Source organism: Pelobates fuscus, chromosome 2, assembly GCF_036172605.1.
Source record: "Pelobates fuscus isolate aPelFus1 chromosome 2, aPelFus1.pri, whole genome shotgun sequence".
Classification (NCBI taxonomy): Eukaryota; Metazoa; Chordata; class Amphibia; order Anura; family Pelobatidae; genus Pelobates; species Pelobates fuscus.
Window position 1 is genome coordinate 55,775,033 of NC_086318.1, and position 16,612 is coordinate 55,791,644.

Here is a 16,612-nt window from a genome sequence, read left to right on the forward strand (position 1 = left end):
CCTTCACTGTGGGTGTCCCTTTGGAAATGAGCACAGGAAAGCATACATTTGAGGAGAGTCTCTGAAAGCAGTTGAAAGGATTGCAGTTAGAATGTTAATCTCCCATGTTAAAATTAGTGTTGGATTCACCGATATTGGGGTACTGTGATCTAGTGGTGGGCTTAACACGATATGGCCATATGGTGTAACTGAATCCCTATGTTTGTTTACTAAGATAGGCGATTATAAATAGCATTGTAAATTCTAAAACGATTTCAAAATTGTTGTGGGTGTGTTGTTCCTCAATCTGTATTTAATAATATCACCAAAGTCAGAAATGTTATCTATCTTAATACTGGGCCTAACTTGTGATTTACTCATCAAGCTCAGAATGTTCGTGAAAGGTCGAAATCCCAAGGTTACCAAGAAACAAATAGCACTTTTGTATCACAGGTGAAAAGTTATAAATAGAGATGTCCCGAACAGTTCGCGGTTGCCGCGGCGGGCGAACATAAGCGATGTTCGGTCCGCCCCCTATTCGTCATGGAGGTGGGAGGGTCTGGGAGGGAGGGTCTGCTGCTGATTGGCTGGAATGTGTCTGCTGACTGTGAGGTACAGGGTCAAAGTTTACTCAATGATGACGAATAGGGGGCGGACCGAACATCGCATATGTTCGCCCGCCGCGGCAACCGCGAACAAGCTATGTTCGCTGGCGAACAGTTCCCAGTGAACTGTTTGGGACATCTCTAGTTATAAACAGACAGGTGACAAGTGTGTAATTAACCCGTTATATCCTATAGGGATGTTGCAGTGTGTGTTACTTTAAGGCATTCAAACCTTTCATGTATTGTGCACCTGTGTATTTTTCGTGTATTTGTTATTCATTTGACTATGTTAAATTCTACTGATCGGTGGTGCCATTAAAGTTTCAATAACTCCTCTTTGGAATGGAATTGTGATTTACTGAAAATTGCATGCTTAACATAAAGTAGAGCGGCCTTTTTTTTCTGATCTGATTAAAAACAAATATTGATATTTTTTAATGGTTTATTGGCAGTCATTCGTGAATAGATAAATATTAGACGTGAGATTCTCATTTTACATAAAGGCAAACATTCGTCATGACTCAAAATCTCAGAAATAAATATAGCAGTGCAAGCTACTTCAACAAAGTAAATAATAGCATTTATTCACCTCTTACAGCGTTAAAAATAGACAAAGATTCTGCTAGGCATCAACACTGCGCGTTCTCCAAAATATACTAGAGCTGACACCATACAGTAGCTTACTGGTAAAAAAAGAAAAAAAATTATCACTTCAAATTCAGCAGAAAAAACAGACTTTCAGCTGTTTGCAATGAACAAATCAAACAAAAGCAATTAATATAGCTCAACACAACAAATGCTTCAAGTGGTTTCCCCCCAAATTTAACTGAAAATGCAACTTATTGGAAGAGATCGTCTAACCGCACATGTGTATATTTGTCAGGTATGCCCAATTCACTTTTCCAGCAACCCTAGAGATAGGACACTGATTGAAAAATCAGGTGCGATTCGTTTTGTTCAGAATGTAAATTAGAACGAAGTTCGGCAATTCGTACATTTGGATGCCTCCTAATTGCCGAATTTTGGAAGTGCCGAATTTTGGAAGTGCCGAATTTTGGAAGTGTCAAACCAAACCGAATTGACGAATTGACGAATGTCGGAAGTGCCGAGCAGAACCGAATTGCCGAAGTGACGAATTTCGGAAGTTACGAAGTGCTTCGGATTTCTGAAAAGTGGCAAAACAGGAGAGGGAGGGAAAATTATGGGAATGATGACAGGAATTTACCCCTAACCCTTCCCCTTGACCCTACCCTTAACCCCTACCCCTAACCCCTAACCCTAAATGTGTAAGTGGTTGTGGTGGTTAGGGGTAGGGGTAGGGTTAGGTGTAGGGATAGGTGGTAGGGTTAGCGGTTAAGGTTAAGGGTAGGGGAAGGGTTAGGGGAATTTCGAAAGTGCTGAACCGAGCCACAAAAGTGCCGAATTGCTGACTTTCGGTAGTGCTGAACTGAACCAAATTTTTCCCCATGCACATCCCTAGTAAATATAATTATTTTTTAAACTTTTTTTTCAGCCTGCAGAGTGAGACAACAGTCTCATTCAAAGATAAAACATTTGAATGATACAGTTGTCTTAAAGTGTTGCATATTCCTTTAATATATTACACTCCCCCTCACAATTCATAGGCTAGAGAAAGAGTAGAGGTTGATTCTCCAGCCCATTTATTTATTTGTGGAACTAGGGGCTTCCATTTTTATCATTTATTTTTATTAAAGGAGAGACACAAACGTATACTTGTATTACTTTCAGCACTACATGGAACACCACTGCACCACCCTCCTCTCAGCTGCGGCACTGAAAGGGTTCAGTTTTACTGACTGCAGCATTTGCGCTATTAAAAATGTATTTTCTATGAGCCTGCAAACCACAAAGCCATTTAGTGAATGCTACACGGTGTTGGGGTTTCTACAGTTTCCTGAGGAGTGCTTGTGCTCTGGTTGGACCCTTGGTGTTACAGCAAAGTTATGCCAGTTAGTAAATAGTTATATTGTCCAAACTTTGCTGCAGTGACAAAAACCCATCAAACTTTAGTAAATCGAGCTGCTTTATCTTCTACTTTATTTTCTGTGGTTTAATGTGTTTAATCTATTTTTTCACTTTTATTTCAATACTTGATATACGCTAGGAAGCAGGTGAGCAGTCATGACACTTATATTGGTTGGAGGAGATAACTGGAAAACACGACATCAGGCAATATACTGCAAACTGTGTGACTTGCCTTAGCGGCTCAAGAAGCCTACTCTTCTCTGCTATTGAGATCAACTTTCAAGATGAAAAATTGGAGCGAATAGCTTCCGTAAAATCTTCAGCAAGCCTTTATCAGCCTGAAAGCTTACATAGAATTTCCTGAAGGATATTTCACTACACAGAGCGGGGACTTTTGCCATCTGCCTAAGCTGATTAACTCTGTTCTTTACCTGGTTAGATGAAAGACTCTTTTTTTTTTTTTTTTTAAAGAGGAATTTCTAGAACCTAAAGTTAAAAGTTGAGTTTTGTTTTTATTTGTATATTTTAAAGACACCCTGCAAGCACTATAAATTGCTGTGGTCTTGTGTACATTACGCTGCAAGTAGCCCTTCTTTTACAGACGCCTTTCAATCTGCTTAAAATTGCAGTGATTTGCAAACATTTCTGGAGCTTTAAGTCCCCTTCTGCTCAGTGACACCACTGTCTGTACATGTTCTAATATGGTATGTGCATTCCTAATAAGCCAATACTACCTCTGCATGGTTCTCTCATAATTTTAATGAGAGATCCTGTGCTATAAATGATGCTATTTGGCAATCTGATTTCATACATTCTCAGGCATTGTGCAATTTACAAAGATGATAAAAGCAACAAATCAGAGACAGAGAAGACTGAAAGACCACTTTTGGCCACTTCATGGTCTGAGGAGTTCTCACTGCACAACCTGGGCCTTTGCACAGATACCTGAAAAGTGAGCATCTTTAGTGCATTGCAGTGGTACAACTAAAAGATATAAAAGAAGCAAGTCTCTCCCCTTCAGTACAGTTTTGAAGGGTTATTTCCTAAAGTTGAAATTTTACGTGAATTTTAGTCTTGGAGACTCGTTTTGTTAGAAACTACAATTCTCGAAATTTCTGCCGATCGGGTGATCGTACAAATTCCCGAACTCCAAAACAAAATGTAGCTGAATCACAAACCAAACAAATTGTGCCATGGACAAGAATATTTGGTGAATCGGAATTCCAAAAAAGGAGATGACTGGTAGGAACAAATGATGATTAATAGCTAGGGACAGTCACTAAATGATTTTATTCCAAGATCAAGTGAGATCTTGGAATACATATATACATATATAATACATATATACATGTGCATAGAAATATAGATTTTTTTTGTACTGTTCCTCCTCTTTTACACTCTATTGGTTACTATTTCTCACTTAATCTGTGAATCAAAAAGCAGGAAAATCAATGCAAAATATATACATACTATTTAAGTTAAATCCCTGGACAATCATCCCCACACTGAAAAATTGCTAGATATTCAGGTACTAATTACAGCTATATTTAATTTATCTTTATAAGATGGAAATAATACATCTCTTATGAATCTAATTTACAATTTCATAACATTAAGCACATGCATGAGCTAGGGGTACTTATTGCCAAGGCATAGCACCAACCCCATTCTAAGTAACAATTCTAGGGTTATTGCTTCTCCCGATGTTCTACGCCATTGGTGAAAGTCATATCGTTTTGGAATTATGAGACATCTTACATGACTAATCTGTTTTTTAGTTCTTACTCAAAACATGTTGGTAAACATGCAGTATACTGATACACATTTCTATGGAACGCAAAATGGTTAACGTAGCTTACGCTATCTACGTGAAATCCATTTTCTTCTGTAGATGTAGTAATCTGTGTACACATTTGATCCATTCTATTTTTATTTTTTTTAAACTGATATCATTTTGTACTTCCGATTTTCAGGAGCAACATTCAATACTTGTTAAAAATTATTTTAATCTATAAGATACAGATTGCCTTGAGATTTTGTCTCATGGGCTAACAATTTCCTTGTGAAAAGACGATAATCTCTCAAAATCTTTTGCTGCCATTTACTCTCCTCTCTGGAGTAGCAGTTAATGCAGAGCATGGTTTCCTGTGTTTTCTGTTGATTGTATTTTCTGTTATCTGGAAACGCGTGATGCGTCCGGATCTAAAAAATAAAAAAATAAATAAAAAAAAAACAGAGCTGGGCAGATGTTACGGATTATAAGCAGAAATGTAATCTCTGATTTATTTGATGGACTCTGACTGCTACAGGATGGTACGTTGTCTGGATAACAAAAACATTTCCAGCCTCAAGGCATTCGTTTTCAGCATTTGTCATTTAGCAGATGCATCTATGTTGTTGTTTACAATTTGGCAGCACCTACACATGATTTTAGGAATTGTAACTCCCACAGTAAAATGTCATCATTCTACTGAACAAAGTTGGGGCTTGTTAAAGTCTAGGGCAGGGGTCAGCAACCTATGGCACATGAGCAATGCTTGGCGCTCGAGGTACTTTTGTACGGCACTCAAGGCTGCCAGAGACAAACAGGCTCTGGCCAATCAGGAGTCCCTAGTGATTGCAGTTGGTGAGGGACAATCCTCAGTTTACGCATTGCAGCACTTAGAGGAAGTGACTACAGCACTTGTGAATGGGAGTCCGGTCAGTCCGCATTGGCGTAGAGCAGCCTGCAGTAGCTATAGCAGCTCCTGCCCTTGACCTAAAGCTGGCCAGCATTGTCCTCCACTGGACAAACACACACAGTGTGGGGACCACAAACATAACGGCACTGACAATCCACATATATGTACACAACACCACAAGCAGTCTCTCACATGCAATACCCCAAACAGCCCCACTTATACACACCAAACATACAATATGACAAATCATCCACACACTGAATTACACAAGCAGCCCCTATACACAGCCCACATTCATAGGTATCATACACAATACTACAAACTACTCGTGAACATATTACATACAATAAAACAGCTTACAAATACAACACTGCACAGAAAGTACAGCACCCATAAATAACACACACAGAATACAGCAACATACACACTTTTTTTTTTTTTTTATAGGATCGGCTCGCCAAGGGACTTCAAAATCTTGTCTTGATACAATACTACTAACACTACTAAACGGTTGCCTACCTCTGGTCTAGGGTAAAGGCCAAATTATGATCAAATTATGATAGAAATAGCTAATCCAAGGTCTCCCTCAATGAATGCACATGAGCAGCATACTGATCTGAGATATGGCTTTCTAATAGAAATCAGCACTTTTATAAACTTTCATTATTATGGGATACTCCTCACCCATAAAGCACTCAAGTTGTATGGCTGTGGAGTGGTCCTTTAATGTTCAATATAGAAAGCAGGAAATGAGAACTTCTAAAGCATGTCAGTAATTGATTCAAAATGAAACCATTTTTGTCATGCAGGCTCTGTGAGTTACAGCCAAGGGAGGTGTGGCTATGGCTGCATAGACAGACAAAAAAAGTTATTTAACTTCTAAATGGCCGTGCACTGAGCAATCAGACTGCAGGGGCATGATCTGTGCATTAGAATTGCTATATTAAGCTTAATGTTCCTTTTTGGTGACTATAGTGTCCTTTTAAATTTTAAATTCTCTTTACATTTACTTTGAATTCCAAAAACTCTCACTTTAGTAAATAACCCTGATTGATTCAAATTGACAGTGTGATTAGGAGACAGAACAAGGGTAGAGCAGAGGCCCCCAAAAACTCTGTGGGTCCTGTATTATTGAGTGTATGGTTAAAAGATGGCTGCTGCCCCTCAGGGTAGGAATATTGATTTGGGTATTTTAGATGTTAAAACTGTGAGGGTGTGTGTGCCCAATCTGTTTCTCATATTTTACAATTTGATTTTCCTTATCTCTTTGAAAACATTTTTTAGTTTAATAAACTTGAAAATGGATGTCATGGGTTGTCTGAAAATTATGGAAGAGGTTAATGATCCAGTACTTAAAATGGCAGCCAACATTTCCATATATAGTGGGGAAACAATCCAATATTGCAATATATTAAACAGGAAATGTGTTTGAATGCCAGAGGCCAAGTGGAAAAGAAAAAAGAAGAAAAGCCTTATTAATGAAGCAGGGACTCGACTTGTGCTAGCTAATAGAGATCTATGGTGTTTTTTTTTCTAATTAGAAGCAGGAGGGAAATATAATTAACTTTCTGACAATCAGAAGGTTGTACAAAGTATTGTTTTTTTTGTGTGTGGTTCACTTCCTTATTTTACTGAAAGGGTTAAAATGTGAAACACGCAGAGACACATGAAAAAATTGTAAATTGCAAAAAAAAAAGTATCTATCTCGCAGCAAGAAAGATTTAAAATTGCCAAATGTCATTACTATAAATTCCTCAAATCAAGTTTCATGCATAATGCATTATGTGAAAATGGTTCATTTACTTTTACTGTATCTGAAAAAATACACCCTAAAATTGCTTAAACCAAATCAAAGCAGATAATTAACAGAATTATGATCTTACCTGCAATAAGGAAATGTGTATGAATTGTCACAACCATGCCTCTCTTCGATGTCATTAGTGTGTCATATTAAGTAAGATACATCCACCTTAGCCAAACTAGATCTTTAATTTCATGAAATTACTTGGCATCGGACATTTTTATTGCAATAAAATGCACTAAAAGCATTTAATACATTTTTTGTAAATCTGTTTGATAGATTTTCTTATTAAAATATATTATCATTGAATAAAATGTTCCTGGCTAACTTGGAGCACACTTGTGGCACAGATAGGCTCTCAGATATACTAGGCAAGCCAAGCACCCATTTTCTCTTCCTTGAAGAGATGAATGTTGGGAAATAAATACCTAATCAGTAAAAAAACATTTGCATTTAAACACTATTTTTGTGGCTTCCCTGTGGCCAGTGGTGTATCCTGGTTTTGTGCTGCCCTAGGCCCTAGGCTTTTTTTGCCGCCCCCTGGAAAATGCCGCCCAAGGCAAATGCCTTGTTTGCCTCGCGGCTAATACGCCCCTGCCTGTGGCTAGGTTTACCAGTGACCAATACAAATTTTAGTGATGGGCATTAATAACAAATGGAAACAGCAGACTGAATTATTTTTTTCTTCAATAGTAATAATATAAAAACATGGTTCAAGCATGCATGTCAATCTGAAAAGAAAGCCATGTTACCAGGGCAGATTCTAGAACCCACACGTTGGAGTGGAAATACATTCTAAAAGTGGATACATACATCCACACAAATTCTCTAGAGCAGGGGTGCCCAAAAGGTAGATCCCCAGATGTTTTAAGACTATAGCTTCCATGATACTTTGTTAATCTAAAGGCATTCTAAAGACCTGCAAAGCATTATGGGACTTGTAGTTCTACAATATCTGGGGAACTACCTTTTGGGTAACCCAGCTTTAGAGGAATCTTGCCGTATTCATTCTACAAACCTCTGCAAGAAAGACCTACATTTCCACATCAGATGATATAGAGTTTGTTTTCATCTATACATTTATTTGGAATGACATTATCAATGATTTTAATAAATGTTATGGAGTCCTGATCCTTGCATTAAAGGAGATATTACTATAATATGGTTATAAAAACTCACGGATACATTAATCTGCTTCATTTGACTACCAGAACTAAGAATAGCCCATATCACGCAGGACGAGAATTACCACCTTCCCTATCCAGATTAAGTTAAGACGGTTAGGTGCCCCACTCCTTTGACATGCTGGGGAACAGTATTATCCTATATGTGCCTAGAGAGAGACATCCCTCCCCACCCCAATTATTTTTTAGATCGGTAACCTTAGACCAGGGATAGGCAACCTTCGGCTCTCCAGATGTTGTGGACTACATCCCCCATAATGCTCTTACACACCTAATGCTGGCAAAGCATCATGGGAGGTGTAGTCCAAAACATCTGCAGAGCCGAAGGTTGCCTATCCCTGCCTTAGACTAACACAGTCTACTCTTATTCATAAAATGTGCACTGTACTTACTGAAATGTCCACATAAATGTCATACTATGTTTGATGCCCAGTTTGTAAAAGCTGTTGTGGCAGTACAAGCTCGCTTGTTTATTGAATGCACGAAAAAGAAAGAATTAAAAAAAAAAAAAAACTCACGGATACATTTATATATATATTAACACATTTTACAAAACCCACACAGCAACATATCAAACAGGTTATTTATAAATAGTTGTTAAGCAATTAATATAACAAAAATACATTAAATTATAGCAGTATTTACTGGAGTGAAGAAAGCTGCAAAGGTAATTTAAAATAACTTACAGGGTTTTTAACAGGAATTCAAAGAGAATGAAAAGTGAATTTCAAATTTAAGGCAACAATAGTTGGATTGGAGTTGTCAATGCCTCTAATTCAGCTATTTCAGTCTAAAAGTAGAAATTGACTTGGAATTAAATTTCAATTCCTTACAATTTTGATGTAATTAAATAACCCTGTTACTTACTGCATGTTTGTGTTGTGGGTGAAAAGTCAACTCATGATGCCTTAGTTACCTATTTGGTTCTGCTAAAATCTCAGAAAGGACAGTGCCTCTTTAAGAAAACGTAGACTTAAGCATCGGTTGATGAATTTCTTGTATAGATCAATACAAAGTATATAGGAATACACTGTAACAATTAACCTGTATGATATGTCTGGTTTCAACTATGGATCTTTGAGATACACATTGTACTTTTTAGTTATTTGAGGATAAAGCTTTTAGCTAACTTTTATTTCCCATAGGAGAAGAAACTACAATTTAGTGCACAGAAAACACTCAACAAAAAAGAGTTTCATCATAACTTTGTTGTTTGGATATATGAAGCTTTCTTTTATCTTAAATTGTTTGGTTAAAGAGTATTTGCTTACCAATATACATACTGAAGTCATAAAATGTCACACTACATTTGTAATAGTATCTCAAAACAATTCATCACCAGATAGTCAAACAGTGTGTAAGATTTCAGACTTATAAACAGATCGATAGCAATAAATGTGGAAAGGTAATATACGACTATAACTTCTACAGGCATAAAGGGACACTATAGTCACCAGACCAAATACAGTTTGTTGAATTGGTTCTGGTGAGTAATCATTACCTTCAGGCTTTTTGCTGTAAACACTGTATTTTCAGAGAAAATGCAGTGTTTACATCACATCCTAGTGATAACTTCACTGGCCACTCTTCGGATAGCTGTTAGAGATCCTTCCTGGGTCATGGCTGCCTAAAATGCATCCAAACATTCAGTATCTCCTCCCTCTGCATGCAGACACTGCACTTTCCTCATAGAGATTCATTGATTGAATTCATCTCTATGAGGAGATGCTGATTGGCCAGGGCTGTGTTTGAATTGTGCTGGCTCTGCCCCTGATCTGCCTCTTTGTCAATCTCAGCCAATCCTATGGGGAAGCATTGTGATTGGATCAGGCTACCACTTCTGATGATGTCAGCAGGCAGTGGGCAGGTCTAAAGGAAACAGGGACAAAGTAAGCAGCTGCAGACTTGGATACAAGTAATATTTTCCTATATTTAGGGAGGCATGAGGGGACCAGGGTGGCTAGATCGTGGTTTTAACCCTATAGGGTCAGGAATACATGTTTGTGTTCCTGAACCTATAGTGCTCCTTTAATTACTAAAATCTGAATGGCCCTGTACCGAATAGGGCAACAAACATCTGACTGCATATCGGGCTATTTGGACAGCAAAATCTGGAAGTTATTCATGCTATTCATCAATTTCTGGATTTTTGCAATTCAAGCTCCAAACAAGTCTGAATTAGGTCTGCATTCCAGCCTGACTGAACACCGCTGGACAGCTGAAATCCATACCAGAATACTACAAATCCAAACTATTTGCCAGTCTTAGCAGTCAGTGGGCATATAGCTAAAAACAATTAATGCTGCAAGGGTTAATTATGTGATGAAAGCACTGATTTTAATCTGGACACCGAATGCATCTGGCTGTTTGCTGCAAATTTGTTTGACCCAGCAGAATTCCGACTGTATTTGGCTTTTGTAAATATGAGAATTGCCATTGTGGTTGTAATTTGCTCATTTTCACCAGATATTTCCATCTGGACAAAATCAGGTGTTTAGTAACTGACTCTGTGAATATAGTACCTGATACTTTGCTGTAAGGGAAATGGAAATCCACAATATGTGGAATGAACTAAGAGAGGGAAACACAGCCTCTTCTACTATGTAGGTAAACAATGTTGGAGGGTGAGAAATATGCTGCACAACAGGGTGACAACTGTCCACACGAGATAATACATGATAAAGGGGTAAAAGCAACATGTACATCACATATTTAGCTATAGAAAGACTAATGAAAAGAGTCCTTGCAGAAAAAAAGACCAACTTTTCACACCATTTTGGTTCCTACAACTTGTTTCTCCTAAACCATAGAATGGACAAAATTCCTCTAAAATGCCACATGGCAGAAACCTAAATTGCTCAACACCATTTTTTTTTTCAGATGAATTGATTTGGACTAACCAAATGTTTTTGCTGTGCACACGTCTAGTTTGCAGGCAATAATGATTCCACAGAAGTATAAGGGACTGTGGACAGCTAAGTTCCATAAAATGCAGACAGAAGAAATCTAGGCAGCAATGGGCCAAATAAGTGGTGAACAGTGGCGTACGTACCGCGGTCGCAGGGGTCGCAGCTGCGACCAGGCACGGCACTCCAGGGGGCCTGGCCACCCTGCGGCCCCCACGACCGGGTAGTAGCTGCCACGCTTTGCGACCCCGGCCCGTGCGGCAAACCGCCGAGGCCGCATGTTAAGGGGTCCATCGGGTGGTCCATGCTGTCAGGGCCACCCGATGGACATGGATTGTAAGGGGGCCCGGTCTGCGCTGGGCGCTTTAAGAGCGCGACCGGGCCCCCTGTGATTACATCATCACTGCTGAGAGGAAATGACCGCACATCACTCCTCCCAGCATACTGAGAGCCCGCGCGGGAGGAAACAGAAAGGAGGAGGGAGTCAGAGTGGGAACTCGGACTCCCATCAGGCTGAGCCACCACTGGACCCCAGGGAAAGTCACACATGGTAGGAAACATTTTGTGTATTTGTGTCTCTGTATGTATGTCTGTGTCTGTGTCTCTGTATGTGTGTATGTATGTCTGTGTCTGTGTCTCTGTATGTGTGTATGTATGTATGTATCTCTGTATGTATGTCTGTGTCTGTGTCTCTGTATGTGTGTATGTATATCTGTGTCTCTGTATGTGTGTATGTATGTGTGTCTGTGTCTCTGTATGTGTGTATGTATGTCTGTGTCTCTGTATGTGTGTATGTATGTGTGTGTCTGTGTCTCTGTGTGTGTATCTGTATGTATGTCTGTGTATGTATGTTTGTGTCTGTCTCTCTGTATGTGTGTGTCTGTCTGTGTGTGTGTGTATCCATATGTATGTATGTGTCTCTGTATGTGTGTATGTATGTGTGTGTCTGTGTCTCTGTGTGTATGTATGTCTGTGTCTTTGTCTCTGTATGTGTGTGTGTGTGTATCTGTATGTATGTCTGTGTATGTATGTTTGTGTCTGTGTCTCTGTATGTGTGTATGATTGTGTGTCTGTGTCTCTGTATGTGTGTGTGTGTGTCTGTGTATGTATGTGTGTGTCTGTGTCTCTGTATGAGTGTATGTGTGTGTGTGTCTGTGTCTCTGTATGTATGTGTCTGCATGTGTGTGTGTATGTATGTATGTATGTGTGTGTCCGTGTCTCTGTATGTGTGTATGTATGTGTGTGTTTGTGTCTGTATGTATGTGTCGGCAGGGGGAGGGGCCCACAGTCAGGGGGAAGAGGGTCAGGGTAAGGCCCACGAATCAGTTTCGCACCGGGGCCCCATGGAGTGTGTGTACGCCACTGGCGGTGAACCAGATCAAACAAATCTAAGTTGACAATCCAATGTGGTTCCTTGTGGTGTTCTGTTAGTGCCTGAATGAATATATTGCTCCTTTCTGCACAATCATTAACTAAAAGTTATAAGGAGGACTTCCAAAAAAAAGTTCAATGGTGTCACACTCTGCCGATTCCACAGAAATGTCTGTCGGTGCAATGTTGTCTAAGTAGTTTTATTATAGAAAACCATGTAATACATACAAAAAATCCAGGGCTCAAAATACCCACTCACCCAGTAAGCCACCGCAAATGAAAATTCAGTCCAATGAGTACCATGGATCTTGAAGTTGTGAATAATCTTTAGGTCTTTCTAGTAGTGTAGGACTTGAAATTGTGAACCATGAAAATGATATAATCTTGCATATAATTGCATTATACAACTTTTCCCACATATATATTTAATGGGGGTTAATTGTTCCAGCTGATATCTGTGCTTATTACATAGACCAAGTGCACCCAACGCTAACTGTAGAACTCTGGTCTTATACTGTTTCAGTAGTTTATTAACATAAATCATTCACTGATGATTGAAGACATTATTTGAAAATATGGAATTCATTTTAGCATTTTTGATTGATTAGCTATTTTATTTAGCTCTGGTTCCTGATGCATATTGTTGTATGTAATCTGATACTACAAAATAGATTATGTATCAACATTGCAAGCCTATGGAATCATCTTTGTCACTATACACTGTCCTAATCCACATCTGCTGTAAATCTCTTTGGGGAGGAGTTAACTCATCTTCACTTGGCCTTATAATATGATCTTCAACAATGTTTTTCTTGAGAACTATATGCTTCTTAACAAAAAATCAATACAGCATAATGCACAGACACCAGCATGGGTTTGGGAGGGCTTTAGTGTACGTTGGAAAATTCACAAACCTCGGAACACAGGCTTACCTATAATAAGTATGGACAGGTCAAGAGAATTGATTCCAGGCTTCGTGGCCAATGCCTTATCACCAGCATTAACATCACACAAGATACCAGTGAATTCTTGAATAAACTCTGCCATCTTCATGCCAGTATCTCTTTACAATATCCCCAACAGCCAAAAACACAATCCAGAAATGGTCACTAAATTGGTTAGATTCATCTTGTATGACTTCTGAGATAAACGCTCCTTCCTATGAATGTTTCAGGAGCACTAGGGAGGGGTACTGCAGAGACGATTCTGCCTGATATGGCAAACTTAAGAAATCAACTTTATTGTGGGCACCATAGCAGATGTATGATCCCAATAAAAAAAAAAAATTATATACATATAGAGAAAGGAAACTTAATATACCATAACCACTATGAACCAAATGGGGAAAACAATATAGAATAGGCTATACCTATAGAAAGATATAGAAAGCCTATACATAGAGCTAGTCGAACATGTAGAGACCAGCCCTGCTGTATATTGCCTCTCAGTAGAGACACTCTATATGGAGAGGCTAAAATTGTATACGCTTGGACTAGGAATCAGGCACTGAGCAGTGTAGAAATATGCTCTTTTGGCAACTGCCTATATAACAGGGTTAAATGAGTGTGTAGGAAAGGAGAGAACAAAGTATCTCTTCCACTCTTAGAAAATTGTGACAGAATAAACTTGATCCAATTAGACACCCTGGGCACGTGCTGCAGAGCTTAAAACGAAAGTTGCAACAAAATATGCTTGGTCTAAACAGTGGATCTCTGTAGGTCAACAATAGAGAACACTCAAACCTGTCTATGAAGGAACTAGTAGTTGCTCTCAAAAGAGTCTAGGCTCTGCACTGAAAAAACTCAGTAGCCAGAAGCCTCACTGATGAGTCTCCAATCAAACAGCTGGCGGTAATACAATCTTCCGTATAGGAAGAGGGGCTAGTGGTTGCAGACTGTAAGGAGGAAGAGACTTCTACATCTCAGTGTGTAACATTGCTACTGACTGGTGCAAATATCTTAAGAGCCCTCCCAGCCTTGCTGCAGAGCTTGCAATTAACAGCTGGAGAGAAGACGCTCTCCTATGTATGGAGAGGAGCTAATGGTTTGGATCTGTAGGGAGACAAATAAATCTACACTGTAGAACATTAAAACGCTACTAGTTGGTGCAGCAACACTGCCTCCCCACTTGCTGTCTCGCTCACAGTCAACAGCTGGAGAGAACTCACTCACTTGTGTAGAGAGAGGAGCTAAAGTTTTCAGGCTGTAGGGAGAAAAAAAAGATTCTACACTGCAATAAATAGAGTAGCTAAAAAGCTACTGACTAGCTCAAATGACACTAAACTTCTTCCCCTGGTGATCACATCAAACTGTGTAGTTAAAATAAAAAAGTAGAAGACCTAACGCACGTTTCGGCGCTGCTAAAGCGCCTTTGTCAAAGGTGAGGCATGTACTCGATCCTACAGCGTTTAAAAGCCGGTTCATGTGGCTCAAACAGCCAATCAGGGCGCTGGGCGTGTACTGCCTCTTGGCGCCAACCTGTGGATTGCTGTGTTCGCTGTCACTCATCATTCGATCCGCCCACGTGGGTGTGAGCGGGGAGGAGCTGTCACACTGTATCTTCACTCCGGCTAGAGTCTGACTGACCGTAATCAGTCAGGATCTTATTGGTATCCAGAGTGGGAGACTGTAAATAAATGGCTTGTGTGCCTACATAGCCGAGTGGACTTTACCAAGTGAGATCGTGAGTGGATTAACCGCTCACTGATCGCCAGTTTCATTATGCACAATGTACATACATTAGATGAATGGATGTCAGACAGTGTGTGTGGGTATGGTAGTGGGATGCTTCGGCATTGAGCCCCACGAAATAGGTATGAGAGGGTCCTGAGCCTGTGTATTGAGTGAGGAAAGGCAGATTTGGTAGCTATGTATATATAGCTGGGGACCACCATGAATGCATAAAAGGGTGGTCGTATGTAAATGCACTCAATCAAATCCTCAGTATAGGCTCTGGTGCCAAGGGAGATAGGTGGCCCTTAGGGTAGCAGGGTCACCTTTGGGGAGTCATAGTGATATACTTCATCCCTGGGCCTAAAGAGGACTATTTAAGTCTATACCATTGTTTGAGGATTCAGTGTGACAGGATGGGAGCGGCGAGTACATGGTGGTAAAACACTCTATTTAATTAAGAAAACTTCAAAAGTGAGTCAACAGTATGAATCTAAACTACATATCTATATACATATATACACATAGGTGCGGAGCTTCAAGAGTCAATAAACGGAGTGAAGGTGAAACCTTCATTTAAGCCTTTGGGCGATAGTGTATCCAATTTATAAATCCAATAGCATTCCCTCCTTTTGAGGGTCAGATCCAGGTCACCCCCTCTTTTGCCCAGCTGGATTCTCTCGATACCAGCGAATTTGATGCATTTGGGGGTATGCATGTGATGGATTCTGATGTGTCTAGCTACTGGTGTATCTTTGCTGGAGGTTACAGATTGGACATGTTCCATGATGCGTCTTTTGAATGGGCGTATGGTTTTTCCCACATATTTCATGCCACACTTGCACGTCAAAAGGTACACCATCCCTGAGGTGTTACAGTTAAAAAATTGCTTTATGGGAATCACGATGGTATTGGTCGAATCCGTTATGGTTTTGGATCCTTTGGCTATGTGTATGCATGCAACGCATTTGCCGCACTGATACGTGCCGTGTACATTCAACCAGGTAGTGTTTTTCTTTCTAGGTGTGGCAAAATGACTAGGTACAAGTATCTCCTTCATATTCCTGCCTCTCCTAGCTGTAACTGATACTTTAGTGGAGATGATGTCCTTTAAATGCGGGTCCTGGGTTAATAGTGGCCAAAAGCGGCCCATAACCTTCTTAACCTCATCCCAACCGGCGTCATAGCTTGCTATGCATCTAATCAGGTTCTGAGAGTCTTGATTAGGCTTGTCTTTGAGTAGATCATCGCGTGTGCTGCTTAATGCCCTCTGGTAGGCATGTTTGAGGCATCTATTCGGATAGCCTTTTTGTTTGAATCTAGATCTCAGCTCCATGGCTTTGAGTTTGAAATCCTCAATGGATGAACAGTTCCTCCTTAGTCTAAGGTACTGGCCCACTGGGATCCCCCTTTTGAGGGGTGTGGGATGG